At 46.1% G+C, this 15,122-nt stretch overlaps 1 long non-coding RNA gene across 1 annotated transcript in view; it reads left to right on the top strand.

Annotated features, from left to right (window-relative positions):
• The first annotated feature begins 1,734 nt into the window (after positions 1–1,734).
• LOC113631698 (uncharacterized) overlaps positions 1,735–15,122 on the top strand; it is a 34,503-nt gene continuing 21,115 nt past the window's right edge. The window contains exons 1-2 of the long non-coding RNA XR_003437519.1: positions 1,735–3,469; positions 4,264–4,498. This is a non-coding gene — a long non-coding RNA (uncharacterized LOC113631698). The remainder of the gene's footprint in view (positions 3,470–4,263; positions 4,499–15,122) is intronic.

The following is a 15,122-nucleotide window of genomic DNA, read 5'->3' as shown; positions in this document are numbered from 1 at the left end:
CATAAAGCCCAATGGGAGAAAGCAGAAGTGCACACTTCATCATAAGACAAGTGAAAAGATAAGCCGTAATGCGGGAAAAGATACTTGTGACACAAAAACTGACAAAGGAGTAGGATGTCAACCACATAAAGAACTTAACCAAATCCATAAAAAGAAATAACCCAGTAGGAAAATGAGCTTAACACTTGGACAGGCATGAAACCAAAGAGGAAAGCCAAATGGACGCTACTCAGAAAAGAGGTTCAACTTCATTAGTAATCAGGGAAATGCAAACTGAAACCCCAACGAGGTAACACTACATATGAGACAGGCAAAAACTAAGAACGCTGAAAATACTAACTGTCGGCAAGTATTTGGGGCAGCAGAAACTCTGGGGAAAGTTGTAACCTGCTAATAACCTCTTTGGGAAGCAGCTTGTGTTGTCTATGGAGATTGAAGACACACACACCCTGTGGTCCCGCACGTCCACTCTCAGGTCGATTCCTGGAGAAACCCAGGCAGAGGTGCACCAGAGTGTACATACGGCAGGAGTGCTCATGGCAGCCTGGCTCACTCAGCTCAACCCAAACCACTCAACACCTGTAGGATAGGTACATAAATTCTAATACGGTCGAACAATGAAATACTATGTAACAATGAAAATGGACAAACTTTACACAAAACAACAGGAGTAAATCTTCAGGGCATAGTATCAAGCAATAGGAGCAAGACAGAGAATACCTTGCGATCACATTTATTTCAGGTTGAAAAGCAGGTAAAGCTAAGCTCTGGTGTATCATTTGGCGATGTATACATAGATGGTTACCTCTGGGGGTGTTGTGGGCTGAATGTTGCAGTTTGAACCTCCCATGTGATGGTATTGGGGGATGGGGCCTTTGGGAGGTGATGTTTAGACAGGTCATGAGGCCATGTGGAGCCATCGTGATGGGCTTATAAGAGGAGACCAGAGAGCTTGCTTCCTCTTCTTCTCTCTGCCATGTGAGGCCACAGCGAGAAGGCAGCCGTCTGCAAGCCAGGAATGGATTCTCACCTGAACCAGACCCTGCTGACACCCTGATCTTGGCCTCCCAGCCTCCAGAACTGTGAGAAATAAATGTCTGTTGTTTAAGCCACCCAGTCTGTGGTATTTTAGCAGCCCAGGCGGACTAATACAGGGGCATTGGGTGTGTTTTCAGTTGGGAGGGACATAAGGGGGGCTTCCAGGTATTGGCAGTGAGGCCCCAAGGAGGGTTACACAAGAGTGTACTCTCTGATTATTCATTAAACTCCATGTGTATGTTCTATTTATGTAAAGGTATGTAAATTTCAAAGCAATCATTCACACTAAGAATGAATAAAGGAGTATGTGGGTGTGCCAGCAAGTAGCTTCCTTGATGCCTGGCTTCTTTTTTTAAAAAAATATTTTGTGACACTATGTTTATTTTTTATTTTTTAATTTTTTTGCGGTACACGGGCCTCTCACTGCTGTGGCCTCTCCCGTTGCGGAGCACAGGCTTCGGACGCGCAGGCTCAGCGGCCATGGCTCACGGGCGCAGCTGCTCCGCGGCATGTGGGGTCTTCCCGGACCGGGGCACGAACCCGTGTCCCCTGCATCGGCAGGTGGACTCCCAACCACTGCGCCACCAGGGAAGCCCTATATTTTTAATTTTTATTTTATTTTAATGTGGACCATTTTTAAAGTCTTTATTGAATTTGTTACACTATTGCTTCTGTTTTATGTTTTGAGTTTTTGGCCATGAGGCATGTGGGATCTTAGCTCCCCGACCAGGGATCGAACCTGCACCCCCTGCATTGGAAGGTGAAGTCTTAACCACTGGACCGGATGCCTGGCTTCTTGATTGTGGCATGTCTTATGAGGGGACAGGGGGCCGTGGTTAATCCAGGAACCCGATCAGGTGGAGCTGTGGTGGAGGAGGTGAGGGGGTGTCTGAGAAAACATGATGAAAAGGAAATACTGATACATTCAGGTTGAGAATAGAGGTTCTGAGGAGTTATAATATTTTATTTTTCATTTTACATTATTACATAACCCACAATATGACAAATGAAATGCATTTTACTCTTTTTGGTGACAGTTCCGTTGAGTTCCTTCTCTGGCCCAGTCTTCGTATCTGGGAGAAAATGAGCATTTTCTGGGTATTTGTAGGTATAATCTGGATAAAGGCAGAAAAAGGAATTGTTTTCAGAAGTATTATGACAATATATAAAGCATAGTAAAGGGATGTAATCTCAGAAAATATTCAAAGCCTACCTCTACTTCCAAAGTGACCCTGTGGAACTTTGGCAGGATCCCACAGAAGCCTGGGCTTCTTGCAGTGGAGCTTGAAAACCCTGCTGTAGGAAGGAGGGACCCAGCCCTGGGCGTGTGGGGGAGAAAGGAAAGCTGAGTAATTCCTAACTCTAAGGGCACATTCTTCCCAACTCCATCATAGCTTTGCTACATCTCGGAGCTGTTGGCCTGTGGGTCTGATAACTGAGGTACTGAGAGAAGAGGACCTGCCCTCCTCTACTCCCTTCCCTTGTCACCCAGTGTCAACACTGTCTCATTTCATTTGTGTTCAGTATGTGTTTGTTGAATTAAATTCTTGAAAGCATCCAAACGGAACTCAAAGAGCTTTGGGGATTCAGAGGGGTGAGACTTTCTAAGGGGTTATTTCTGCTTGGGAAATGGGGCGACACTTCATGAGAGGGAAGGATACTGAGCTGAGCTTTGAAGAATGAAGAGGGGCTGTAGACAAGGTTGGATTTGAGAGAGGAGGTTGAAAAGGCACAAGGCAACAAGGACAAAGCATGCTTGGAGATCGCGGTGGTACTTGTTTGGCCGAGCCTGTGGGAAATAAAGGGAGAGAGTTAAGCAGAGGTGGAAGTGAGGCGATTCCTGCATGCTAGAGCCAGAGACGGTCACAGGCAATGCGGACGACGAGTGATTTGGAACAGAGGTGTGCCTGGGCCAAAGGGCAGTCTGGTGGCAGCACATAGGCTGGCTTGGACAAATGATTGGCTGAAGCCAAGGGAATGGGTTGGGGGGGCTGGTACAGGAGGTCTGGGCAGGAGGTGAGGAGGGCCAGACAGACAGGGCTGGTAGAGCACATGGGAAGTAAGGAGCAGCTAATGCTCAAAGAAAGAAAAACAGGTATAATATTAGTTACAGATGGGCTGAGGGGTGCAGCTGGAGAGAGATGGCTGAGGTTTGTAAGACCAGTGACAAGGAGTAAGAGGGTGCCATGAGTGGAAAAAGAAGCTGGTGTGTGTGAGCACATAATGAGCTGTATTTTTTGCTGGATTTGAGGTGCTGTGGGGACATCTAAGTGGAAACATCCCACAGCTGGAAATTTGGAACTGGAAGCCAGGAAAGAAGTTGGAACTAGAGCAACAGATTCAGGAGACAAGAGCCTGGAAGTGAGCCCTGGGTGTGCACTGGCCCCAGAGGGAAGCTGCGTGGAGCAAGAGAAGACAGGATTTGGTGAAGGTGCATATTTAGGATGAAGAAGAAAGAAAGAGGCCGTGAGTCAGAATCAAAGGATAATGTAAAATTAGATGAAGAAACAATTTGGCTTTTAGCTCTGTCCATTCACCTCTGCAATTCCCAGGGACAGAGCCATCTATGCTTCATTTTAGGATTAGACCAATCCTGGGCTCTGTGAGGAAGCTCATCATTTTTGGTCTTAAGTGGTTCCAGGAAGTTAAACTTGCTTGTTGAATAGGCTCCGCTACAATACTTATCTTTGTTGCAGGTTGTAGCTAACCCCGCAAGAGCCTGGAATAGGGAGGACCACTGTGAATGATGATGCCTGTAACTCTGCATGAGAAGGACCAATAAATAATCAACGCAGAGCTCTTAGTATGTGACAGTCTCTGCTAAGAATTTTGCAAGCATTATCTCACTTATTCTTTAATCCACTTGGCCAGATGTTAACATCTTCCCAGCTAACAGAAAGGAGACTGATACTCAGAACAAATAAGTTCACAAAGCTAGGAGGTAGCAAAGGGTTGGAGTCCAGGCAAGCTAACCCAACAGCCCTACGTACTACATTATCCCGAGAGAGAGAGAAGAAGCAGGAATGAGAGTCCAGATGTAAGAAAGATGAGAGTGAGAGAAAGTTCAAGATTAGTTGATAACGTTAATTACCAAAGGTGCCTTGGACTGACAGTAAAGATTCCCCAAGTCGACGAAACAAATAGGTCTTTATATCCTGGACAGTAAGGGAGGATTTAGGGTTTCCTGGAACTAATCATGTTTTGATACAATCTCCCCGCCTAAAGATATGCAGAAGCCATCTCTGAGAAGACTTACAAGGTACTAGAGAATCATGAAATCTGAAATGAATCCTGAGGCGTGTGATGTCAGAAAGATGGCAGAATAGGAAATTTCTACTGTCATCCCCTCACAGAATGTTGATTTGACAATCACGCATGGACAAAAGTACCTTTTTGGGAGTCCAGGAGTCCAGCGGAGAAGGTCCAACAGAAAAATCTGAGCCTGGATGCATTGAAAAGGGTAAGAAGAATGGTTTCTTCTCCTTCACCTGCATCACTTCTCCCCCAAGGTGGCACAGCTTAGTGCCAAGAGAGACCCCCTTGGGCTGCATTTCTCTCCCAGGGAAAAGTGACAGTGTGTGAGCGAGCACCCAGCTTCCCGAGCTGTGCGGGATGCTGCTCAAGGGGCCCACTTCCTTCTCACCCCACCCAGAATACTGAGGTGATTTGCACAGTTGAGGAGTTGGGAGGGGCTGGGAGCACAGCAACTAGGACTCAGAACTCATCAAAAGGTTGCTGCTAAGTGCTTTGCAGTTCATCCTATTAAATGCTTTGTGCGCTCCGTCAGGAAGCTCCCCCACAAGCCAGTGGGGACACCTCACTTGTGGTCCACCTAACTGGCCCATGGGCACCTCTAACGTTCTGTGCACTTCAACCTCCTCTCCCCGCATGGCCAGCTCCTGGCACATGCTCCCATGGATGGTGAGCGCCAGACTTTGCAGACGGCTGTGTGATTGGGAGAAAGCCCACAAACTTGAGTGCTTCAGGGCACTGCTCTAGAGAGAACTGGGAGGCTCTTAGAACCCGGCCAAGTCTCCACCGAAAACTGTTAGAGCTAGTCAACAAACTCAGGAGAATTGGAGGATACACAATCAACATACAAAAATCACTTTCATTTCTGTATACCAGCAACAGAATAGCTGAAAAAGAAATTAAGAAAACATTCCCACTTAAAATACTTAGGAATACATTTAACCATGTGGGCTAGAGACCTGTACACAGAACACTATAAGACTTCGACGAAATAAACTGAATAAGACACAAACAAATGGAAACATATTCCATTTTCGTGGATTGAAAGGACTAATGTTGTTAAACTGTCCATACTATCCAAAGCGATCTATAGATTCATATCAAAATTCCAGTGGCATTTTTCATAGAAATTGAAAAAAATTCTGAAATTCATGTGGGACCACAAAAGACTCCAAATGGCCAAAGCAGTCTTGAGAAAGAAGAATGATGCTGGAGGCATCACAATTCCTGATTTTAAACTACATTTCAAAACCACAGTAATCAAAACAGTATGGTACTGGCATAAAAACTCACACCTAGGTGGATGGAACAGAATAGAGAGCCCAGAAATAAACCCATGTCAACTAGTCTTTGACAAGGGTGCCAGGAACATACAGTGGGGCAAGGACAGTCTGTTCAATAAATGGTGTTGGGGAAATTAGATATCCTTATGTAAAATAATGAAACTATCCTTATCTTAAACGACTCACAAAAATTAATGGAAAATGGATCAAAGCCTTAAATGTAAGACCTGAAACTGTAAAGCTCTTAGAAGAAAATATAAAGAAAAAGCTCCTTGACATAAGGTCTTGGAAATGATTTTTTGGATATGACATCAAAAGCACAGGGAAGAAAAGAAAAATAAACACGTGGGACTACATAAGCTGAAAAGCTTCTGTACAGCAAAGGGAATTCTCAACAAAACGAAAGGCAACCTATAGAATGGGAGAAACCATTTGCAAATCATATATCTGATATGAGGTTGATATCCAAAATATATAAGGAACCCATAGAACTCAGTAGCAAAGACACCACAAATAATCTGATGAAAAAATGGGCAGAGGACCTGAATAGACATTTTTCAAAGAAGGCATATAGATGACCAACAAGTACATGGAAACATGCTCAACATCACTAAACATCAGGAAAACGCAAATCAAAACCACAACGAGATATCACCTCACACTTGTTAGGATGGTTATTATCAAAAGAGATATATATGGAACCTAAAAAAAAAAGTGGTACTGATGAACCTAGTTGCAGGGCAGGAATAAAGAGGTAGACATAGAGAATGGACTTGGGGACATGGGGTGGGAGGGGGAAGCTGGGTGAAGTGAGAGTAGCATCAACGTTTATACACTACCGAATGTAAAATAGTTGACTGGTGGGAAGCAGCAGCATAGCACAGGGAGATCAGCTCAGTGCTTTGTGATGACCTAGAGGGGTGGGATAGGGAGGATGGGAGGGAGGCTCAAGAGGGAGGGGATATGGGGACATGTGTATGCACATGGCTGATTCACTTTGTTGTGCAACAGAAACTAACACAGTATTATGAAGCAATTATACTCCAATTAAGATCTATTAAAAAATAATAAAAAGACCAGAAAACTGACAAGAGATAACAAATTTTTGCAAGGATATGGAGAAAAGGGAACCCTTGTGCACTGTTGGGGGGAATGAAAGTTGGTACAGCGATTATGGAAAACAATGTGGAGGTTCCTGAAAAAACACAAAAGAGAATTCCCATACGATCCAGCAAGTCTGCTTCTGGGTATACATCCAAAGGAAAGGGAATCAACGTCTCGAAGCACTCGCATATTCACTGTGGCATTATTCACAATAGCCAAGATATGGAAACAACCTAAGTGTCTTTTAACAGATTAATGAATAAAGGAAATGTGATATATATTTATATATATATCACAATTATACATACACACACACACCGTAGAATATGATTCAGCCATAAAAAGAAGGAAACCTTGCCATTTGTGACAACATGGATGAACCTGGGGGACATTATGTTCAATGAAATAAGCCAGAAACAGAAAGACACATACTGTATGATCTCACTCATATGTGGAATCTTAAAAAAAAAGTTGTAGAAATACAGGGTAGAACGTTGATTGACAGGGGTTGGCGGGTGGAAATGGGGAGATGTTGGTCAAAGTGTACGAACTTTCAGTTATAAAACGAGTAAGTCCTGGGGATCTAATGTACGGCATGGTGACTATAGTTAACAACACTGTATTGTGTTTGTTGTTGTTGTTGTTGTTGTTGTTGTTGTTTTTGCGGTGCGCGGGCCTCTCCCTGCTGCGGCCTCTCCCGTTGCGGAGCACAGGCTCCGGACGCGCAGGCTCAGCGGCCATGGCTCACGGGCCCAGCCGCTCCGCGTCATGTGGGATCCTCCCGGACCGGGGCACGAACCCGCGTCCCCCGCATCGGCAGGCGGACTCTCAACCACTGCGCCACCGGGCAAGCCCTGTATTGTATATTTGAAATACGCTAAGAGAATAGCTCTTAAGCGTTGTCACCACACACACACACCATGGTAACTGTGTGAGCTAATAGATGAGTTAATCAACTTAACTGTGGTAATCATTTCACAATGTATACATATATCCATTATGCTGTATACTTTACAGTTGTATTCGTCATTTATACCTCTATAAAACTGGAAAAAATGAAAACCAATCGTGAATCCGAAGGTAGTGAGAGGAAGGGTGGTAGCTGGTGTGACTTCCTCCCCGACGCCACCTCTAGCTTGTTGGGTGAGCCTCCTGAGGCGAGCTAGTAATCTAGTATTAGACTGACGAATGTGAAAAGTACATTATAACACTTTACTAAGAAGCATGAGCCGTTGTCCTGCCTTCAGAGAGTCGTGGGGAGACAGAGGTCACAGGGTAGGGGGAGGCACAACCTTAGAAAGGACAGGCCAGCTCAAACTCACAATTTTATTTTTGTGAATCGATTAATGTCCAGGAGAAACACTTATCTATAGAAAGAATGTTTTTGTTACTGCTCCCATTAGAGACTGAAGATCCCTCTAGTGCTCCTATTCTGCGATTCTGAGAGCTAGAAAGAACGAGTGTGCGCGCGCGTGCGTGTGCGCGTGCGCGCGCGTGCGTGCGTGCGCGCGAGATGCGTGTGTATGTGTAGATATAGAGTGAAATCCGCACCTTCTCCAGGGCCTGGTGGAATAGTGGAGATGATGTGGAAACAGCTAAGGAGCTGTAAGAGCTGGTGGCGGGTGAAGGTGAGGGCAGTGGTATATGTGTATATTTTTAGAAAGAGGGAGAGAGAATTCCTTTGTTGGGGCTTGGAATCCCTGGACAGCGCTTCACCTTCAGTGATGTGTCTTTTCTTCTTCCTTTACTTGGGGCTGGGCAGGCACCTGACAGCCTGACCCCAGGGCTCTGCAGAGAGGCTGAGAAATGCTTGTCCAGGCACAGGTGAAGTAGGATGTTTCTGGAAGAGCCGGCTCCTTTATTTCACACTAGACTCTGGTGACTGGTGGATTGAATGAGGCAGAGCATGGGAATAGTCGAGCTCAGCGCTGACACGTAAGCCTGCAGTACAGGACAGCTCTTAATAGTGCGATAGAGACAGGGCTGGAATCTGAGCCTGACTCTTGCCCTGCATCCCTGTCGGCCTCTCCCCACGGCACACGCCCACACGCCGCTCCTTTCATCCTCCTGGGCTCCCCATGTCTGCGATCAGGACTGCCCTGCACGCATCTGAATGAAAATGAATAACAATACAGGTTAGATCACAGGGCTGGGGGAGCCTGAATAGGGGTCCTGAGGCTTCACTGGCTCAGCGTGAAAACTTGGCCTGTCTTTTGCAGCCCAGAAGCTGGAGGGATAATGGACTTAAAGTGGTGCCTTCTCTCAGGCTAATTAGAAAGTCAGCAAGCCAGGGCCCTGGGATTCCCTGTGCTCCTCCCCGAGAAGGGGAAGCAGCTCCTGACCCTCGGGGCGCTGAGCAGGGAGGCGGTGCTGGCAGGGAAAGCGCCAGGTGCAGCAGGGGGCAGACCGCGGGTCACCCGCTGCAGCTGCGCAGACTGCCTGCTAACCTCCCGCAAGTTACTTTGCCTCTTGCAGGCTTCGTTTTTCCCCCGTTAGAGCAGGGATGATACTTTGCAGATTAATCCTTTGTCAGTTGCTTCGTTTGCAAATATTTTCTCCCATTCTGAGGTTTGTCTTTTCGTCTTCTTTATGGTTTCCTTTGCTGTGCAAAAGCTTTGAAGTTTCATTAGGTCCCATTTGTTTATTTTTGTTTTTATTTCCATTTCTCTAGGAGGTGGGTCAAAAAGGATCTTGTGGAGATTTATGTCATAGAGTGTTCTGCCTATGTTTTCCTCTAAGAGTTTGATAGTGTCTGGCCTTACATTTAGGTCTTTAATCCATTTTGAGTTTATTTTTGTGTATGGTGTTAGGGAGTGTTCTAATTTCATTCTTTTACATGTAGCTGTCCAGTTTTCCCAGCACCACTTATTGAAGAGGCTGTCTTTTCTCCACTGTATATTCTTGCCTCCTTTATCAAAGATAAGGTGACCATATGTGCGTGGGTTTATCTCTGGGCTTTCTATCCTGTTTGCTCAACATCTCTAATCATTAGAGAAATGTAAATCAAAACTACAATGAGGTATCACCTCACACCAGTCAGAATGGCCATCATCAAAAAACCTACAAACAATAAATGCTGGAGAGGGTGTGGAGAAAAGGGAACCCTCTTGCACTGTTGGTGGGAGTGTAAATTGATACAGCCACTATGGAGAACAGTATGGAGGTTCCTTAAAAAACTACAAATAGAACTACCATTCGACCCAGCAATCCCACTACTGGGCATATATCCTGAGAAAACCATAATTCAAAAAGAGTCATGTACCACAGTGTTCATTGCAGCTCTATTTACAATAGCCAGGACGTGGAAGCAACCTAAGTGTCCATCGACAGAGGTATGGATAAAGAAGATGTGGCACATATATACAATGTAATATTACTCAGCCATAAAAAGAAACGAAACTGAGTTATTTGTAGTGTGGTGGATGGACCTAGAGTCTGTCATACAGAGTGAAGTAAGTCAGAAAGGAAAAAACAAATACCGTATGCTAACACATATATGTGGAATCTAAAAAAAAAAAAAAGGTTCTGAAGAACCTAGGGGCAGGATGAGAATAAAGATGCAGACATGGAGAATGGACTTGAGAACACGGGGAGGGGGAAGGGTAAGCTGGGACGAAGTGAGAGAGTGGCATGGACATATATACACTACCAAATGTAAAATAGATAGCTAGTGGGAAGCAGCCGCATAGCACAGGGAGAGCTTTGTGACCACCTAGAGGGGTGGGATAGGGAGGGTGGGAGACACAAGAGGGAGGAGATATGGGGATATATGTATATGTAGTTGATTCACTTTGTTATACAGCAGAAACTAACCCACCATTGGAAAGCAATTATACTCCAGTAAAGATGTTTAAACAAACAAACAGGGATAATAAATATTTGCAGGGTGGCCATGAAGAAACAAGGCAGCACCTGCATGGTGCCTAGAGCACTGGGGGCTGGGTGAGGGGCATGTGGGGTTGTGGGTTCTCTTGTTGCCCCCAGTGTGAGCTACCATGGTAGAGAAGACAGGGTGAGTATCCCTCTCATGAGGAATTGGAATGCAGAGTTTGCAGGGTTTAGAAGATGCTGCCTGGGACCATGCTTTAGAAGGAAACGAAGATTCCTTCTAGGTTTCATGGATCAGAAAAAACAGAGAAGGCAGGACATGTCCTGGCCCTCGAAGGACAGGTAGGGTTTTCGGGGGAAGCATCATAGGGGAAGGAGGTGGCTGAGCAAATCCTCAATGGAGGGAACGTGCTGTTTTCAGTGGTCGGTGAGGAAACCAGCCAAGTGGGAACAGAGAGTTGACCCAGGTGGGAGGGGATGTTGGCACCTCATCTTCCTCCTTGTCATCTCGTCACACCTCACTGAAACGACTTGTTAAAGTCTCTGTTCTCCCGGCCAGGTTGTAAGCACATGAGAGCAGAGACTGTGCCTAACCTAGCTCATCCTGACCTGTATCTCTAGGGCCTGGCACTGACTAGATGCTCAATGTATATATCAAATGAATGAATGAATGAGGCCATGGGTGGACGTATTGGGAAAGGTAGGTTATGTTCGGGTTGGGGAGGGTCTGGGCTAGAACCGAGAACCCACTGAAAGTTTTGAAGGAGGATGTATCTGTCTGAAGGGGGTGTTTTAGGAAGGAGTAACCTGAGAGCCCATGGAGGATGGGTTGAAGGGTGGAGGATTTGTAGGTGAGATGGAGGCCAGTGAGGAGGCAGTGGGATCCTGAAGGCATCAGATGGTGGGTCCTAGACTCATCCGTTCCCAGTGGTGATGAGACAGGAAAGTAGGTGTGATCAGATGAGTTAAACAAGTGCTCCACAGAAAGTTTCACCCTGTGGCCTCTTCTGATGGTTCCTGGAATTCTTAAGATTCTGCGTCTATTTTCCCTCTCCAGAATAATAATAATAGTAAAGGTCCTAAAATTTTCAAACAGTTAAGAAAAAGAGGGAAAAAGCCACAACTTCCCACTGTTTGCCCATGTGGCTTGGCCATGGAATAGGTGGCGGAAAGTCAGCCCAAGGAGGGGACAGGGTGCGGTGGGTGCAGGGTCTGGATGGTGAGAGGGCTGGGCCAGAGCACAGAGCTGAGGGCCTCGGCACTGTGGCTGCTGGATTCTCTGCTTTGGAGAAGGTGGAAATTCCTAACTTTCCTAGTGTGGAGTGAGAGAGGAGGAGGAGGAAACATAATAACTTTAATTTCCTGCCCAGTTAAAAACCTTGACTTAGACTTTGTGGAGTGATCCTACACAGTGTTCTAAAGATTTTATAAATTCCTCTCTAGGGATAAGCCTCCAGGGAGAACATGCCCCAAGGGACTACTCCTTTTTGAAGAACAGGCCTAGAGCGGAGGGTTAAAACTTCCTCAGAAATGCAAACAATCCTCTTCAGATTAAAGGCCTTTAGCAAGTGGCTTATATTTTGCCTTGTTGCAGCTTCAGGTGTTCAAAGACCAGTGGTTGGAAAAGATCTACCTTCAAGGGTATAAGCAGACAGAAAAGCCTGACATTTCCAATTTCCATCTCAGAAAGGACATCAAGAACTGGGTCCTGGATGGGAAGAAAGCATCGTTTTCTAAGCCTTGAATCTTCACATTTGTAGTTTTTGTTACACCTGGTTTGTTTCTGGGCATGATGAGTAGAAAAGCACTGCAGACTAAATAAGCCTGAATGCCTGTCTTCAGCGCAGCAAGCGGGGGAGGCTGGGCCTCTCTTCAGCCAGGCTTGGGAGCGGAAGAACCACAGGGGACCAAGAGGTGGGACGGTCACAAGCGGGGAGAAAAGCCATACAGTCTTGAAGCCTTTGTCAGTGAAGGAAAAGGAGGGCGTCCTAGTTAGAAGCTGTAATAGTTAACACTGTGTGTCAGCTTGGCTGGGCCACAGGGCCCAGATATGTGTTTGAACAGTATTCTGGATGCTTCCGGGAGGGTGTTTTTGGATGAGATTAACATTTAAATGGGTGGATAAATGTTTGAATAAAGCAGTTTGCCCTCCATAATGCGGGTGGGCCTTATTCAGTCAGTTGAAGGCCTGGATAGAGCCACCCCTGAGCAAGAAGAAATTCTGCTAGCAGATAGCTTCAGGCTCAGACTGCAGCACCGGCTCTTTTCTTGGCCTCCAACCTGCCGGCCTATCCTGCAAATAGTGAACTTGCAGGTCTCCATAATCTTGGGAGACAATATGCCTCAAAATAAGTCTCTCTCTCTTTCCATGTATATATACCTACACATCCATCCTATTAGTTCCACTTCCCCACTGAGTGCCCCTGACTAACTCTGTTCATCACTCCTGCTCGCTTTGATCATCTGTGCTATTAGCAAACTCGGATGAGCTCAAGCCATAGACGGTTCCAAGTATGCTGAAAATTCAGAGAAAAGTCTGCGACATTTATTAGAGGATGTTTGAACGTTATTTAGAGAATGAAGGACATGATGATACTTGCCAAATGGTATTCCTTTGGCTCAACATTAGAAAACAGATACGGAACAGAGGGCAAAACATTAGAACAACATTTCTATTCAATAATAAACTTCACTTTGAAGTAGATGGTTAACCCTGAGTATTCTAGTTAGTCTTAGTGTCCTGGTTCAGCAAAGCTTCGGCCAGTTAACACTCCCGACTTGTGCAACGCAATACATAGCTTTATGCTTTGGAGCGTGCTTGCTGAATTGAGTGAATGTCCTGACAGTTCAGGCCGAGCAGGGACTGTGGCTGGACAGATTGGTGGGGAGAGACTGCTGAAGCATGTTCAGTGGGGGAGACAGAGCACGTGTCTTTCTGGCCAGACACTCTGCCTTTCTGAGAAACAGAGGGCTGTGGCCAGAGGAGCATCACTTCGAAGCAGGTCACCATGAGCACGAGAACAGTACAAGTCGTGACTGCACCTGAGGCCACCGGTCTGAGAGCCGGTCTTGGCTCCACCTCTTTTAGGGTTGAAAGTAAACGTTGGGCTAATAGGTTAGTCTTGAATCCTGACATTATCCCACGGTGGAGAGCAGGGGCAGAGAGAAATTTCTTGCCAAAATAAGGAAGACCATTTCAGACATGTTCATTGTAATGACACAGCCTTAGAACACTGTTCAAATGCTAGGAGAGAAGATGGACTGCTAGGCAGTGAGGTTTTAGTGGAAGGAAGGTGGACCTCGTGTTCATAAACACTGGCCTTGCCAAACTCCTCACTAAGCTCCTAAAAGGCCTCGTTCTCTCCCCGGTCTGAGTCTTACCACATCTTTGCTGCAGACTACTACCAACCTACCTCCTCCTTGAGCATTAGGTCTCTATATGGAAGAAGCGTTTCTTGTTCCTCCTGTGTGCCACCTCAGCCCTGTTGCTGGCTTTTCTCAGCCCTTTTCATGTAGAATTAGTGCCTCCTAGACCCTGTGGTTCTTGAGGGAAGGACTGTGACTTTTGCACGGTTATATGTCCAGTGTCTTGAGGAGGGCCTGCCACAGTGTACCTGGCTCCCTTTCCTTCTCCCTAAAGTTTGACCTTGCCCCAGACCCCTGTATCCAATTCACTTCTAAAGCAGGGCTCTACAGGGCTTATCTATTCTCATCTAGCTGATCCTGTTATTGGACCTGCTTTGACCATAAAACCCTACTTCTCACATTTATTCCTTATTATTATATAGTCCCCAGTTCTTCCAGAGCATGGATTGCCTTTCTTTGGGCCTCAGCTTCCTTTAACTGTATCAGATACCTGGAACTAAGTCTCCCCAGCTCTGAGAGTAACGGAGGTTGGTTGCCTCCACAAGAACTTGTGTCCCTCACCTGTTCACAGCACTTGGCTTAGATCCGGCCCTAGATCTTAGGCTTCGTCTAAGCCATCACCAAATGGGAATTTTGCCTTGCGTTCCCTTCTCAGCCTGTTCTGAACCTAACTTTAAGTACGTGTCCTGTAATAACTGACCCCGGTCTTACTGTGTGTTTAATCCTGGGCTCTCCCTGGTCCCGAGGGACTTCTTGGACTCCAGATCCTGGGAGTCCAGATCCTGGGATTCCCTACCTCTGGGAGCAGTTCCCAGAGGTAGGGAGTGAGCTGTGGGTGCAATTCCATGAGCCTTGAGGATGAGTAGTGACGTGTCTCAGACACAGACTCGAAAGCCAGGTTTCCTGTATTTGGAGATTTAAAGTTTTCCCCCGCAGATTACAAATCGAAGACCAGCTGTACTGAATTGAAAGCGCCCCGTTGTATTCATGCCAGGTGGGTCCTACTTCTGTGATGTAAACGTAGGGCCCTGTGATACAGAGGTCCAGTATGGTCCCCGAAGATGTCCATACTCTGATCCTGGAACCTGGGCGTACCTTACCTGGCAAAAGGAGGTTTGCCGATGTAATTTAGGTTGCTCACCTTGAGATAGGGAGATTATGCGGGTGGGCCCAGCCTAATCATCTGAGCCCTTAAAAAGCAAAGACCTTTCTCTGGATGGAGTTAGAGAGACACAACAGAAAGGGACGTCA

The sequence above is a fragment of the Aethalodelphis obliquidens genome, unplaced genomic scaffold (assembly GCF_003676395.1).
Source record: "Aethalodelphis obliquidens isolate GAN/ISIS:26980383/991018 unplaced genomic scaffold, ASM367639v1 scaffold34, whole genome shotgun sequence".
Lineage (NCBI taxonomy): Eukaryota > Metazoa > Chordata > Mammalia > Artiodactyla > Delphinidae > Aethalodelphis > Aethalodelphis obliquidens.
The sequence above is the reverse complement of the archived record's forward strand: the minus strand, read 5'-3'. Positions and strand labels throughout refer to the sequence as shown.